This window comes from Asparagus officinalis, chromosome 8, assembly GCF_001876935.1.
Source record: "Asparagus officinalis chromosome 8, Aspof.V1, whole genome shotgun sequence".
NCBI classification, from domain to species: domain Eukaryota; kingdom Viridiplantae; phylum Streptophyta; class Magnoliopsida; order Asparagales; family Asparagaceae; genus Asparagus; species Asparagus officinalis.
In genome coordinates this window covers 23,278,821-23,290,690 of record NC_033801.1, presented here as the reverse complement: position 1 = coordinate 23,290,690, position 11,870 = coordinate 23,278,821, and positions in this window count along the sequence as shown.

The window sequence follows — 11,870 nt, the reverse complement described above, 5'->3', positions numbered from 1 at the left end:
CCCTTAGTTTATATATCCTTGCATATATATTTCATCATATAGGATATATCACTTTGTGTATATTGCATATTCTTGCCCATAATAGATTGCATACCTATCTTGCAAGAATATAGTTGCTAATTATTTTTAATTGGCATTTAATCGGATTAGATTAGCATAAGACCCTAATCACCCCCCCTCTAGGGTCTAACAATCATGAGTCGACCTATGAGACATGAGTCGACTCATAACTGAACACGAGTCGACTCATCGAAGTTTTTCCTGTTTCGTTTGTGTTTCTGCTTGATCACCTACTATGCTTATACATTCATACGATGATCATATATATTCGAGGATACTGTTTACTATTTTTTTGAATATGAGAAGTCGCCTCGTTTATCGGGTATTAAATTTTAGTGGTTATGATTTTATCTACACCCGTAAGATGACGTTCCTAACACAAGCTGAGATCAGTATAGCAGGGCATGTACAAGAATAGGATAAGTATACTTTTATCGTTTGTATTACATGGTTCATACACACAGTCCTCGTGTTAGACTATAATCCATTAAAGTCCTAATGTTGGACTATAATCCATTTGAGTCCTCGTGTTGGACTATAATCCATTAGGGTCCTCGTGTTGGACCATAATTCATTACAGTCATGTTTTAGACTCTTGCTAAACCTTGAGCATGATACTTAACCAAGGTTGGTACACGACATATCATATGAGGCTAAGACACGATAACTACCTAGGTTGGATATGTCTCTTATTGTAATCCTCGGCATGTTTACGTTTATCAGTAGAGATGTGTTTGTTTTCTTTTCTTTATTGTTTCTTGTATTAGACTTCGGGTTTGGTGTTTAGGGAATTACAATTTGAGATACAAGGTATATACATGAGGGTTTCCTTGTTTGGATTATTTCGCTCGACGTACCTACGCTCGTGTTGTAATTTCCTAAGTACCGAAACCCATTATTGTTAGGATAAATGATCTTATATTATTATGTTTTAACTATATTTTCATATACAATGAGCCCTATCCCTTGGGGTTGGTTGTGATGTTGCTCGCTAGCTCTTTGACGCTTGTTGTCCCTCCCCCTTTCAGGTAACGAGCTGTTTGTAGGAAAAATTGCAATGAAAAGAATAAAGAAAATTGACTTGTATTTCTTTGATTCCGATTACAAATTGATTACAAAAGAGAAGAGAACGAATTTGATTCTCTCCTTTGTTTAAAACTGGGTTCTTCTCGGTGGCGATGGAGTGCCTCCCTCGAATGCTCGCGTCGAGTTTGCTCTCCGTTGACGATCCGATATCTTGATTCACTGGAACGATGTCTTCTCCTCACGATTTGACGTTGTGGAGAACTTGCGTGGCAAGTTTAAAACTCTTGATGAGTTGATAACTCTGATCGAGTTTGAACTCTTGAAAAAGAGTTGATTTGAACCGAAAGTTTGGTTAATAGCCAAGGATGAGGAAGCTCCCGTTGCTGAAGTTGAAGATGATCTTCGTTGGAAGATGATGCCGATCTCCTCCAAAGCCTCCCTTCAATGGTCGATCCAAGCCAAGAAAATCCAACCTTGCTGCCAATCCTCAGATCCGAAAATGCCAGCCTCTAACTCAGTTGAGTTTACCCATATTTATAAGGAATTAAGGGGTGTAACGGCCCCCTTAATTCTCTCCATAGTGGGGCGGAAATCCCTCAAATCGTGGAGGGAAAACGGTTCCTGCAACCGTTCAGCTCGTGTTTGAACGAGTCAAACGTCCACGTAGGTGTTCGGGATCCTAACTCCGCGTTTTAGAATTGAGACGCGGAGTTGGGTACTCGCTGGGCATTGAAAAACGCAGGTCTGACCCTAGCGTTTTAATGTTGTAACACGGGTCCGACTCCAGCGTTTTGATGTTGTAACGCGGGTTCGACCCTGGCGTTTTGATGTTGTAACGCGGGTTCGACCCTGGCGTTTTGATGTTATAACGCCCCTACTTCGCCTCTTTGAATTGAGACGCGAGGTTGGGTGTTGGCTGAACACCAATGAACGCGGGTTCGACCCTGGCGTTTTGATGTTGTAACGCGGGTTCGACCCTGGCGTTTTAATGTTGTAACGCGGGCTCGACCCTGGCGTTTTGATGTTGACACACGGGGAGGTCCTCCACATTTTGGTGTTGATACACAGGGAGGACCTCCGCGTCTTGCCTTGAAGAGATTATCACCAAGTAATCTCTTTTTGTCATAGCGTTGCAAAGATCATTGTCTTGTAATCTTCGTCTTGGCTCCTTGAGAATATGAGAGTCGTCAGATTGTAACTCCCGATGTTGGTTGTGAAGGCTGTTGAAATAGAGCTTCCATCAGTTGTCGTGAAGGTCGTCAGATTGTAACCTTCAGCAATCTACGCGAAAGTCTTCAGATTACAGCCTTCTGGAAGTCGTCAGATTATAACTTCCATCATCGGTGTTTGATGGATGCTGTTGAACTAGAGCTCTCATCGGTTGTCGTGAAGGTCGTCAGATTGTAACCTTCAGCGATCTATGCGAAAGTCTTCAGATTACAGCCTTTTGGAAGTCGTCAGATTGTAACTTCCATCACCGGTGTTTGATGGGGGATAAGCTATCTATTGTGGTTTTTAGACAGCCTACAGAACCAAATCTTTGTTCTTACCCTACTTAATAGGAAGACGTCCCTTTTGTATCGTGAGGTAACCACTGCTCCTGTGAATTACCAACTAAGAAAGAAAGATAAGAAGTCTAAGGCATCTTGGTTGAAGGGATTTGTCACATAGGGCCTGTATGAAGGTATGTGCCATAATCCTGCTTCTGGAATGTTGGGGGTGGACCCTGCATTTTGAACTTGAGACGCGGGTGTGACCTCGGCGTTCGGTTTTTGCATCGTGTGTCTGACCTCAACGTTTGGTTTTCGCATCGCTGGTCTAACCTCGGCATTTTGACTTGAAACGCGGCTATGACTTTGGCGTTATCGTCTTTGCATCGCGGGTCTGACCTCGGCATTGTGGTTTTTGCGATGCGGGTCTGACCTTGGCGTTCTGACTTAAAACGCGGCTATGACCTTGGCGTTATCGTTTTTGCGACGCTGGTCTGACCTTGGCGTTTCGATGTGAGACGCGGAGGTGACTTTCATGCATTTTTGACTAAGTCTTTGAGACTTGTCTTCAGCTTATTCGTTTCAAGTCTTGGCTCACGTCCATTAAGCTGGTGGGCCTGAAAACATGCATAGGATTTTTGGCAAACCCTCAGCCATCAACGGATTTGATAAGCCTTTACCGACTACCGTTTGAGTTGGGCTAGCATATGGATTGTCTAAGTCCGTTCCACATGTAACGTTGTGCTAAGAGAATAAACCCTCTTAGACTTGATGCTATGATTTTGAATACATAGACTTTGTCATTTTTACAGAAAAAGACTAACCGGCGACGCGTGTTAGGCGTAGGCTTATCCCTGCTTAGGATTTGAGATAAGGTTCTCCATGCGTGTGAAGCATGGATTTTGGCATTATTAATAACAACCCGCTACGATGTTGAATACGTAGGCTTTGATATTATTACGGGAATAGGCTACCCGGCAGCATGTGTTAGATGCAGACTTATCTCTAATTAGGGATCGAGATAAAGTCCCCCATGCGTGTGAGGCATGGATTTCGGCGTTATTAATAACGACCTGCCACGATATTGAATACGTGGGTTTTTGTCCTTTTTTACGGTCAAAGACTCACCGGCAACGCGTATTAGGCGTTGACTTATCCCTTCTTAGGATTCGGGATAAAATTCCCCATACATGCAATGCATGCATGTGAGGCATGGATTTTGGCGCTACGATGTTGAATACGTAGGCTTTGTCACTATTTCTTCCTGTGTTATATTTTTACTTGAAACACTGAAAGAAAATTGAAAATGCCAGAGGTGTAATATTAACTTGGCATGAATTTCCACTTAGAGTGAAATTCAGAAATTTTCTTTGTTATCACTAGGATAATTCCAGAAAATCTTTAATCCGCTGGGGATTTTATAATGAAAACTTGCTATTCTTGTTGAAAAAGAATTAACAAGTTCATTTGGGGGGTTTGACTGTTAGAGGTGTGATGTTAACCTAACAGTATTTTATGGACCTATCGCTCCATTGAAAAGAGTCGATAAGTTGACTTATGTTGTCAGAGGTATGATGTTAACTTGACTGGAATTTGAGGACCTATCGCTCTATTAGAGAGAGTCGATAAGTGGATTGTGTCAGAGGTGTGATGTTAACGTGACTGGAGGATGTTGTGATTGGAGCAACTTTGGGGACTTATCATCCTATTGACGAGGATTGATAAGTGGATTGTCAGAGGTATAATGTTAACGTGACAGGATAATGTTGTGATTGGAGCAACTTTGGGGACTTATCATCCTTGTCAGAGGTATAATGTTAACGTGACAGGATAATGTTGTGATTGGAGCAACTTTGGGGACTTATCATCTTATTGACGAGGATTTATAAGTGGATTGTCAGAGGTTTGATGTTAACGTGATAGGATAATGTTGCGATTGGAGCAACTTTGGGGACTTATCATCCTATTGACGAGGATTGATAAGTGGATTGTCAGAGGTATAATGTTAACATGACAGGATGATGTACTTGTGACTTGCACAAGGTTTTGGGAATTAGCATCTCGCTGGGGAGACTTGCTAGGTGAGTTTATCATCAGAAGCGATGAGTTTTGATGCTCGTGATTTGAATAAGATTTTGATGACTTAGTGTCTTGCTGGGGAAGGTTGCGATTTGAGCAATTTTGGGGACCTATCATCCTATTGTCAAGGATGATAAGTTGATTATTGTCAGAGGTATATTGTTAACATGACAAATTAGGAGTGATGCAGACTGCATTCATACCCTGTGGGGGTGGTGATCGTCTGAAGTATAATGTTAACTTGACGATGTGAAAGGTTTGTTACTCTTAATCCAATGGATTCCAAGTAGCCAACCCCCAGTCTTGATTAAGACTTAGCAGGGGAAGAAAAAGAGGCAGACAAAGCACATCACCTAGTGAGGCACTATCCATGAAGTCAGAATAGAGGCACATTACCAGGTAGGTCATTATCAGATGAGTTTGACTATCAGAGGTAACTGTTAACGTGATAGTCTTTTGTGGACCCGCCATCCTACTTGAAGAGAATTGGCAAGAGAATTTGGAGGGAATGGACTATCAGAGGTAATCATTAACGTGATAGTTTTGATAGACCCACCATCCTACTTGAAGAGGATTGGTGGGGGGGATTTGGAGAAAACAGACTATCAGAGGTGATCATTAACGTGATAGTTTTAGTGGACTTGCCATCCTATTGAAGCGGATTGACAAGTTGATGGACTATCAGAGGTAAATGTTAACGTGATAGTTTTTTGTGGACCTGCCATCCTATTGAAGCGGATTAGCAGATTGATGGACTATCAGAGGTAAATGTTAACGTGATAGTTTTGGTAGATTTTGTGGTTGACAGAGGTATTCTATTAAACATAACAACTCAGAAACTTTATTATTCATAATCCAATGAACTACAAATAAACCAACCCCCAGTCTTGAACAAGTACGGGGGAAAAGGAGCAGACATGGCGCATCGCCTAGTAGGCCATTATCTAACGAGCTTGACTATCAGAGGTAGTTGTTAACGTGATAGTTATTGGAGACCCGGCATCCTACTGAAGAAGATTAGCTTCAGTGGTCGTAGTATCTTCCGGTTCTGACTGGGAAGAATGAGCTTGGTCCGATTGCTCAGGAGAAGATTGAGCTGGGTCCGATTGCTCAGGTTGATCCTGCCTACTTTGTTCTTCAGCTTTGATCCTGGCAATAATCTTTTGAGCATGTTCGTCTTGAGAGATTAGTTGTCTCCAGGAATGATATTCTGCAACTCCTATTCGGGCTAGGAGGTCGGTCTGCAAGTTGTGCCGACAGGTCTCTACCAGTGTAGACTATGTCATACCTGATGAACATCGTAGAGCCATGTTTCGAAACCTCTTGACGAAGGCTTTGACGGACTCCCTCTTCTTCTGCTTAGTGGCGAGAAGGGTATGGATGGAGACTTTCGTATCCTCTTCAAAGAATCTCGACAGGAAGAGTCTCTCTAAATCTGCCCACCTTTGGATACATCCGACAGGTAGTTTCCTGAATCATTCAAAGGCAACTCCCTTAAGGGTGCCAATGAACAATCGAGCCAGTATGGCATCGTTTGATATTACATTCCCAGTCTGTAACTTGAAATGATAAATATGTTGGTTCGGTGATCCCGTGCCGTCAAAAGTTTGTAGCGTCGGGACTTTAAATTTTGGAGGATAAGGGGTTGCATCCCATTCGGCAGGATAGGGTCTGACAACTCCCTCGTCTTGGAGCTCGCTTCTGTTGGCCATGGCATTGAGGCGGGCTTCCAATTCTTCCATTTTGGCAGACTGGAGATTCTGCTCATTCTCCGTCTCTCTTCCTTCATCAGAGGAAGATTCCAGGCTGTGGGCTTCTTGATCAGAAGCCGCATCATCAACCACTTTTCACTTCCCTTTGCTTGTGTGAGGTCGGGATGAAGACGCTTTTCCTCTCCGGGAAGATTCTTGCCTAAGCGGCGAATCTGTCTCCTGAGATTTGGCCTTGTCTGTGACGATTTGAGTCAACATGGCCATGAGTTCATTGATGGCCTCCTGTTGAGATTTGAGCATAGCCTCCTGTTCATCAAGTCTCCTCGCGAGATCTTCATGGCTTTCTGTCATATAGACGGAGCTTTCACGTTCAACAAAGGAACTTGACGATTGAGACTCCACGACGGCTGAGTGTTCATCATCAGAATTGGTTCCCCTGGATAACCTCTGATAGTTGACAGGGGGAATGGCTCCTGTTCGCGTTCGAGTGCGTCGATAGACTCCTTCAAACTCATTAGCGATTTCTCTGACGGTCGGTGAACGACTTGTCTCAGAGTCATCGGAACTAGGACCCGAGGCTTTCCCTCTCCCGATCACATTGATAGTGACTCCAGGATACTCGGTCTCTGGAGACTTCTTCCTGTGCGAACGTCGTCGTTGGTTAGACAAAGCAACGTTCGTAAATTGGTCAAACACTAACAGTTTGGCCGCATATGAGTAGCATTGATATCCCGAGAGGACCGTAGGAATCAGTCGTTCACATTAGAATGAACGAATTACTTGTTGCATCGGTCTTTCTCTCAATCTGAACTCTCTCAAATCTGTTGTAAAGATTCGAGGAGAATTACTCACTGATTGTGAGGTTTGAATTGGAACCCCCAGTCCATGATTGGACAGGACTGGCTCTTGGTGAACCTGGAGGTGGTTGAGATTCCTTGAACCCATGAACTTTTTAAATCCACCCCTCAATCTAGTCGCGCTACACAGAGTATTCGGGGGTCTCGCGAAGCTCGACGATATACAGCAGGCGCGGTATTGGATTTGGAACTTAGGACGCGAGGGTCGCGTTTGGCATTTGATACGCGAAGGTCACGTTTGGCACTTAAAACGCGAAGGTCGCGTTTGGCACTTGAAACGCGAAGGTCGCGTTTGGTACTTGAAACGCGAAGGTCGCGTTTGGCACGAAGATCGCGTTTGGCACTTGAAACGCGAAGGTCACGTTCGGCGTGAGGTCCGCATTTTAGTTTGGCAACACGAAGGTCGCGTTCTTCAGTGTCGACGCGAGGGTCGTATTTTGACTGGGAAACGCGAAGTTGAAGTTTGCGTTCAACGAAGGCTTGAGGTCCACGTTTTGGCTGTAAAACACGCCATTGAGGGCCGCGTTCAGTCTGGTTCTCGCGAAGCTCATGTTTGGGCTCATAAACGCGAAGTTCAGGGTCGCGTTTAGGCTCACGAACGCGAAGTTCGCGTTGGTTGGAGGATTGACTTTTTCGAAGTTGTGCTCGTCGCTGAGACCTTCTTTTTCGACGAGCAGCGTTCTTCTTGGCCTGTTTCAAGGCTTTTGCAGGGGCATTATCGGTGTTGATTGGATCTATCTCCGCCGTAGGCCTTTTACCTCCCATGACACGTCGTGCTGACGCGGATGTGGGACATTCAACTCGCTAGGCCAGTTCGGCTGAGGCTAAGCTCGCTCCTGAAGCAGAGGGGCTGTTCGACAAATTGTGGCCAAAAGAGAGGACTTTCTTTGGCACTCCAGCAACAGTTGGAGATTTATTCTCCAAGAATAAAGAAAATTGACTTGTATTTCTTTGATTCCGATTACAAATTGATTACAAAAGAGAAGAGAACAAATTTGATTCTCTCCTTTGTTTAAATCTGGGTTCTTCTCGGTGGCGATGGAGTGCCTCCCTCGAATGCTCGCGTCGAGTTTGCTCTCCGTTGATGATCCGATATCTTGATTCACTGGAACGATGTCTTCTCCTCACGATTTGACGTTGTGGAGAACTTGCGTGGCAAGTTTAAAACTCTTGATGAGTTGATAACTCTGATCGAGTTTGAACTCTTGAAAAAGAGTTGATTTGAACCGAAAGTTTGGTTAATAGCCAAGGATGAGGAAGCTCCCATTGCTGAAGTTGAAGATGATCTTCGTTTGAAGATGATGCCGATCTCCTCCAAAGCCTCCCTTCAATGGTCGATCCAAGCCAAGAAAATCCACCCTTGCTGCCAATCCTCAGATCCGAAAATGCCAGCCTCTAACTCAGTTGAGTTTACCCATATTTATAGAAAATTAAGGGGTGTAACCGCCCCCTTAATTCTCTTCATAGTGGGGCAGAAATCCCTCAAATCGTGGAGGGAAAATGGTTCCTGCAACCGTTCAGCTCGTGTTTGAACGAGTCAAACGCCCACGTGGGTGTTCGGGATCCTAACTCCGCATTTTAGAATTGAGACGCGGAGTTGGGTACTCGCTGGGCATTGAAAAACGCGGGTCTGACCCCAGAGTTTTAATGTTGTAACGCGGGTCCGACTCTAGCGTTTTGATGTTGTAACACGGGTTCGACCCTGGCGTTTTGATGTTGTAACGCGGGTTCGACCCTGGCGTTTTGATGTTGTAACGTGGGTTTGACCCTGGCATTTTAATGTTGTAACGCGGGTTCGACCCTGGCGTTTTGATGTTGTAACGCGGGTTCGACCCTAGCGTTTTGATGTTGACACGTGGGTTCGACCCTGGCGTTTTGATGTTGTAACGCGGGTTCAACCCTGGCGTTTTAATGTTGTAACGCGGGCTCGACCTTGGCGTTTTGATGTTGACACACGGGGAGGTCCTCCGCATTTTGGTGTTGATACACGGGGAGGACCTCCGCGTCTTGCCTTGAAGAGATTATCACCAAGTAATCTCTTTTTGTCATAGCGTTGCAAAGATCATTGTCTTGTAATCTTCGTCTTGGCTCCTTGAGAATATGAGAGTCGTCAGATTGTAACTCCCGATGTTGATTGTGAATGCTGTTGAACTAGAGCTCTCATCGGTTGTCGTGAAGGTCGTCAGATTGTAACCTTTAGCGATCTACGCGAAAGTCTTCAGATTACAGCCTTCTGGAAGTCGTCAGATTGTAACTTCCATCACCGGTGTTTGATGGGGGATAAGCTATCTATTGTGGTTTTTAGACAGCCTACACGAGCAAGGAGTCCGCAGAGTCACAGGTTGATGGCGATGCACTTTAGCTTCAGCCGTCTATTTAGTTATATTTTCTTTTGAGCTCCATTGTAGACTTTTGTGTAGACATTTGAGAGTTTTATTCTAGAAGTTGTAAAGGCTGTGTGCCTTATTTCCTCTTGTCAGACATTTTGTAATTGAGACTTGTTGAGAACTCCACTTCATTTATTTCAGACATTTACTTGTATTTCAGTATATTAGATGATGAAATATTAATTTGATCGCTATTATTTCATCAGTTGATTCTCGTATTATCTCTTACTTGCTTTTGTATGTACACCTATTATTGACTCTACTAGAGAGATAGTAATTGTGATGGTGAAACATGTTATTGCACGGTGTGGTGCATGGCAGGTTTGACATTTCTGGTTTCACCTCGAACTATAGTCTTGTATGAACCCAGGGGCGTCACAGTTGGTATCAGAGCTCTAGTTCCAGTATCCTTAGGATCACCCTGTGTCGAGTCGTGGAGCTAGGTTAGAGTTTCTCAGGATTCTTGTATAGAGTCCGCTAACGATTTCCTAGTATGAGTGAGGACGGTATATGCGTATATCTCAAAATTTTAAGAAATTTTTTTATGACAACTATTTTTGTTTAAAGTATATGTGTGAATACTATATGGTGTGAAAATCGTATTGTGATACATTATGTATGTATATATGTCTACTTTGACTCATGAACTCTTATTTTCTTATGATCATAGAGAAATGGCAGGATGTGGCAGACCCCGTACTCGCCGCCCCCCGGGAGCCACAGCAGGCTCCACCCGAGCAGGAGCAGGCACTACCTGAGCCGCAGCAGGCTCCCCAGTACCTCATTGATCTCATGGCTTTTATCGTAGCTAGGATGGCAGCGATTGAGGAGCTTGTGGTAAGTCATATAGCGCCACCGACACCACCACCACCACCACTACCTCCAGTAGTTCCACCGCAGGGGATACCGGTCGTCCTAATCAGAGAGAGAGAGAGACCCAGAGGTAGCACCTGCAGCTATTCCACCAGCGGTATCGGATAGAGCCACGGAGCAGGAGGCTTGGCTCCGCTTGGTAGAGAGGTACCAAAAGATGAGAGCACCGGAGTTCCAGGGCTCTTCAGACCCACTTGTAGCCCACATGTGGAAGGATGATGTGAGTAATGTCCTAGACATACTCAATGTAGACTCGGTACAGAAGCAAAGACTGGCATCATATAGTCTGAAGGGGGATGCCGGGAGATGGTACCGATTCCAGTTTCCATTAGAGCAGCGGATGATCCTCACTTGGGAGGATTTTGTTTACTTCTTTGATGCACAGTATGTTTCTTCTACAGCACGGACTGGGAAGGAATTTGAGTTGTCCCGTTTGACTCAGGGGGACATGTTAGTTGCAGAGTTTGAGAGCAAGTTCATGGAGTTGCTGCATTTCACGGGGATGTGGCAGACAGGAGAGTGTCAGGCTCAGATGTTCCTAGCAGGGCTTCGTCCTAATCGTCCGGGAGGTAGCTGAGGCCTCCACCTCATAGGAGAATGAGACAGCTATGTTTCAGAAGGACAAGGAGGGAAAGACTAAGACAGGACAGATTGGAGACAAGGGGAAGAACAAGAGGCCCTTGATAGGACATCAGCAGCAACAGTAGGGCCCTCACAAGAGGGGACCCCAGCAAGATCAGAGGGCACATCATCAGCGCAAGTTTTAGGCGGTATGCTTTAACTATCGCAAGGTGGGACACAAGGCATCAGAGTGTCGTAGTGTACCAGCAGGAGCTCAGCAGGGTAGGGGTCCGAACCAGTAGCAGCCGCGATAGCAGGGCCGAGGTCAGGGTCAGCAGGTCAGGCTTGAGGCACCGCCAGCGGTACAGAGGCTAGAGGGGTAGGTTCGAGTAGTCCAGGAGGCCCCCCAGGGACAGATTGTCCCGTATTTTCCAGCACCAGTGGTAGAGCAGTCTTCAGCACCAGACAGAGTATATGCAGTGGTTCCTCATGATCATGATGCCAGTGGTGTAGTTGTGGAGGGTACGTTCCTCGTGAATTCCTTTCCCGCCCGTATTCTTTTTGATTCGGGAGCTTCGCATTCTTTCATTTCGTATGCTTTCATGGATAGACTCCAGCTCGTAGCTCATTCGTTAGACACCCCTTTATCAGTTTCCACTCCTCTAGGAGAGGTATCGCTTCTGGAGAGCGTTTGTAGGAGGTGTATCATCAGTTTAGACGAGTCCGAGTTCATAGTCGATCTGATAGTTTTGCATATGTCCGAGTTTGATGTCATCCTTGGTATGGATTGGTTGTCGTCCTACCATATTAGTATTGACTATTTTG